The sequence below is a fragment of the Saimiri boliviensis genome, chromosome 21 (genome assembly GCF_048565385.1).
Source record: "Saimiri boliviensis isolate mSaiBol1 chromosome 21, mSaiBol1.pri, whole genome shotgun sequence".
NCBI classification, from domain to species: Eukaryota; Metazoa; Chordata; class Mammalia; order Primates; family Cebidae; genus Saimiri; species Saimiri boliviensis.
The window spans coordinates 15,834,859-15,840,139 of NC_133469.1; positions in this window are offsets into that span (position 1 = coordinate 15,834,859).

Consider the following 5,281-nt stretch of genomic DNA (forward strand, 5'->3'; position numbering starts at 1 on the left):
AGAGAGAAACTCTCCACGCCCCTTAAGGCTGGGGATGCAGGTGTCAGAGTAGAAAAGTGTCAGGAGACAGTGGGGATCTGAGGGACAGGTATGGGAGGCCCCGGGGAGGGGCTGTGCTGGGGAACTGGCCAGAGCAGGAGAAGGGAGGTGGGAGCAGAATGGCCAGGAAGTGTATCCAGGCCCAATAAAACGTGTTTACTCAGCCAGGAGAGGCTGTGGTCATGTGTCGGGGAGGCTGGGCTGCGGTGTGGACTGCTGGCTGTCAGCCTCAGGCATTCATTTCCTCTCAGACATGATTCCCATGGCTTGCAAATATCAGATCAGGTGAAGGCTTCCGGGGCTTTCTGATGTGGGGAAACTGAGGTCCAGACCCAGTGGGTACAGAGGATGAGATGGCAGGCCCGATCGCAGAAGTCCCCTGGGGAGCTTCACGATGACATGCTGGCCACAAGGAGCCAATGTGCACAAGAGGGATGGAAACCCTGGCAGAGACTATGAATGTGAATTTGGATGTTAGAATCCAGATCTTCTTATAGAGGGCAGGGGCGGGAGGTGGAGGTAGGGAAAGCTGGTCTCCACTCCCTGAGAAGAAAGAGTCAGGAGAGGGAGGAACTTGCCCCGAGACAGGGAATAGGTAAAGATGTCCTGTTTTAGGAGCTGTGCCCTTTGGAAGTGTCAGGCTCTCTGATTTAGTTAGCGGGGACTAGGCTCAGGTGCAGTAACAAGTGAACCCTGTAGTCTCAGGAGCAGAATAGCTTACCCATATCACATTCTAATGCAGTCATTTAGGGACCCAGATTCCTTTCAAACTGTCATGCCACTGTCCTCCAAGTACAGGCTCCACATTTTCTGGGGAAAGGGAGAAGGCAAAGGAGGAATTTTTTTTTTTTTTTTTAAATTTTGCTTTAAGTTCTGAGATACATGTGCAGAACGTGCAGGTTTGTGACATAGGTATACAGGTGCCGTGGTGGTTTGCTGCACCTATCACCCTGTCAACTGGGTTTTAAGCCCTGCATGCATTCAGTATTTGTCCTAATGCTCTCCCTCCCCTTGACCCCAACCTCCCATCTGGCCCCAGTGTGTGTTGTTTCCCTCCCTGCGTCCATGCGTTCTCATTGTTCAACTCCCACCTGTGAGTGAGAACATGTGATATTTGGTTCTGTTCAAAGGAGGAATTTTGATGAGTCAGAAGTGGAATTGGTTGATAAAATTTCTGCTCACATTCTGTGGCCAGGGTGAGTCACATGATCCTGCTTAGACCTATCCCTCTCCTAGGGCTGGACAGGGGAGTTTTCCTGTGCTAGGAGGAAAATGAACCAGTTTAGCGACCTTTGCAGTAAAGAGGCCAGAGTTCCCTCAGGCCCATCATTAGTCCATGGAAGGGGCTGTTGGATGGGAGGATGAGGTTCCTTCCACTCAGGGCAGAGGAAACTCTGATGCGTACTTGAGATGGCTGGTCAAGAGCAAGGACAGGATCTTTGTGGGTAGAAGTGGCAGAGGCAAAAAGAGAGAAGTGATGGAGCCCTTTCTATGTGCTGGGCTTCGTGCCTGCAGCTGTGTGCGCACCGTCTCACTTAATCCACTCAAAGACCTTATCAATTAGGTGTCATTAATGCCGTTTCACAGCTGAGGAGACACGCTCAGAGAAGTGGAGTGATAGGTGTAAGGCTATACAGCTAGCCATTAGAAGCAGCAAGATTCAAACCAGGTAAGTCTGGCTCTGCACCTCACACCCCTCCCACCTTGCTACAATCCCCAGAGACCATCCGGCTCAGCCCTCTCCTTTCACAGGTGAAGAATCGAGCAGCAGAGAGAGAAGCTGCCAGTTACACTTGTTTTCAGCACCTTGTTTGATTTCCTTTCATTTTGCCTCTTTCCAAGGTGTGACTGGCCCCTTAAGAGAACACCCTTCTGGGTGGGGGGAGAAGATCCAAGATGGCCGAATAGGAACAGTTCTGGGGTGCAGTTGCCAGCGAGAATAGCAGGGTAAGTGCTCACCGCATTTCCAAACAAGTTTTCACTGCCCACAGACCAGGAGATTCTCAGGCTGAAAAATGCCACAAGTTTTCAGTGTGATGGTTTCAGCTGGTGCCGTGTAGGCGCACAGAAACTCACACAAGTCTGGGCTGCCTTTTCGGCAGGCGCCCAGAACGCCTGGGAGACAGAGCCACCCATTTAACTGAAAGGGAGGGGACTAACACAGGGAGCTGGCTTGGTGGGTACCACCCTCACAAAACAAGCAATCTGAAACGCTCTGGATTGAGTTTCACAGCAAGTGCAGCTGGACCCAGGACCATCCAGCTCAGTGGCAAAAAGGGTGTCCCCCACTACCGAGGCAGTCCGCCAGTACCTAGGCAGTTCCCACAGTGCAGGGCAGAGCCTGCAGCAGCTCAGCAATGCCTCTGCTGGCAGACTGAGACTAGACTACTCTGTGTGGGCCAGGGCATCTATAAAAAAAGGCAGCAGCACAACAGGGACTTACATAAATAAAGCCAACCTTCCTAGGACAGAGCACCTGGGAAAAGAATTGGTTATGAGCTCAGCTGCAGCAGACTTAAAGGTACCTGCCCAGCAGCTCTGCACAGAACAGCAGAGCTCCCAGCACAGCACTTGAGTTCCTATAAGGGACAGACTGTCTCCTCAAGCAGCTCAGCGACCCTCATATACCTAAAGAGACACCTCATAAAGGGGAGCTCTGGCCAACATCGGCAGATACCCATTTGGGACGAGGTTGGCAGAGGAAGAAACCTGTGGCAGCCCTGGCAGTTCTGCAGCCCCTGTGGGCGATCCTCAGGCAAGCAAGGTCTGGAGTGGACCTCCAGCAGTCCTGCAGCAGAGGAACCTGACTGTTAGAAGGAAAACTAAGAAGCAGAAAGAAATAGCCTCAACATCAACAAAAAGGACATCCACTCAGAGACCCCATCCGAAAGTTACCAGCTACAAAGACTGTCACCACTCCTATTCAATATAGTACTGGAAGTTCTAGCCAGAGCAATTTGGCAAGAAAAAAAAATAAATAAAGGGTATTCAATTAGGAAAAGAGGAAGTCAAATTGTCTCTATTTGCAGACAACATGATTGTATATTTAGAAGACCCTATCATTATCATCTCAGGCCAAAATCTCTTTAAACTGATAAGCAACTTCAGCAAATTCTCAGGATACAAAATCAATGTGCAGAAATCACAAGCATTTCTATACAGCAATAACAGACTAATGACGAGCCAAATCATGAGCGAACTCTCAATTGCTACAAAGAGAATAAAATACCTAGGACTACTGACAAAGGATGTAAAGGACCTCTTCAAGGAGAACTACAAACCACTGCTCAAGGAAATAAGAGAGAACACAGATGGATAAACATTCCATGCTCATGGTTAGGAAGAATCAATGTCATGAAAATGGCCATACTACCCAAAGTAATTTATAGATTCAATGCTATCTCCATCAAGCTACCAATGACCTTCTTCACAGAACTGGAAAAAAACCACCTTAAACTTCATATGGAACCAAAAGAGAGCTCACATAGCCAAGATAATCCTAAGCAAAAAGAACAAAGCCAGAGACATCACACTACCTGACTTCTAACTATACTATAACACTATAGTAATCAAAACAGCATGGTTCTGGTAACAAAACAGAGATGTAGAACACTGGGACAGAACAGAGGACTTGGAGGCAATGCCAGACATCTACAACCATCTGATCTTTGACAAACCTGACAAAAACAAGCAATGGGGAAAGGATTCCCTGTTTAATAAATGGTGTTGGGAAAACTGGCTAGAAGTATGCAGAAAGCAGAAACTGGACTCCTTCCTGACACCTTACACTAAAATGAACTCCAGATGGATTAAAGACTTAAACATAAGACCTAACACCATAAAAACCCTAGAAGAAAACCTAGGCAAAATCATTCAGTACATAGGTATAGGCGAGGACTTCATGACTAAAACACCAAAAGTATTGGCAACAAAAGCCAAAAAAGACAAATGGGACCTAATTAAACTCCAGAGCTTCTGTACAGCAAAAGAAGCAATGAATAGAGTGAACCAGCAACCAGCAGAATGGGAAAAAATTTTTGCAGTCTGTCCATCTGACAAAGGGCTAATATCCAGAATCTACAAAGAACTAAAACAGATTTACAAGTAAAAAATAAACAAACCCATCCAAAAGTGGGAGAAGGATATGGACAGACACTTTTCAAAAGAAGACATATACGAGGCCAACAAACATATGAAATAATGCTCAATATCACTGATTATTAGAGAAATGCAAATCAAAACCACATTTAGATACCACCTCATTGCCACTTGGAATGGTGATCCTTAAAAAATCTGGAGACAACAGACGCTGGAGAGGATGAGGAGAAACAGGAACACTTCTACACTGTTGGTGGGAGTGTAATCTAGTTCAACCACTGTGGAAGACAGTGTGGCACTTCCTCAAGGACCTAGACATAGAAATTCCATTTGACCCAGCAATCCCATTACTGGGTATACATCCAAAGGATTATAAATCATTCCATTATAAGGACACATGCACATATATGTTCATAGTGGCACTGTTTACAATAGCAAAGACCTGGAACTAACCCAAATGCCCAATGGCAATAGACTAGACAAGAAGAATGTGGCACACATACACCATGGAATACTGTGCAGCCATAAGAAATGATGAGTTTGTGTCCTTTGTAGGGACATGGATGAATCTGGAAACCATCATTCTCAGCAAACTGACACAGGAACAGAAAATCAAACACTGTATGTTCTCACTCGTAGGCAGGTGAATTTGAGTTGGGCATCAAAGAATGAGTAGGTCATGTGGTGATAACTGTAGGAACAAAGACTTGCAGTGGGACACATTGAGGCATATGTGGTTGATATGGTTTGGACCTGTGTCCCCGCTCAAATCTCATGTTGAATTGTAATTCCCAATGCTGGAGGTGGGGCCTGGTGGGAGGTGATTCGATCATGGGGTATTCTCTAACGGTTTAGCACCATCCCCCTAGTATTGTGAGATATGTTGGTGTATATCACCTTCCCCTTCTCTCTCTCTCCTGCTCTGCAATGTGAAGATATGCCTGCTTCACCTTTGCCTTCTGCCATGATTGTAAGTTTCCTGAGGCCTCCCCAGCCATGCTTCCTGTACAGCCTGTGGAACTGTGAGTCAATGAAACCTCTTTTCTTTGTAAATTACCAGTCTCAAGTAGTTCCTTACATCCTTACACAGCAATGTGAGAACAGACTAATATAATGCTGCACTGTTTCTAGTTTCATGGATGAG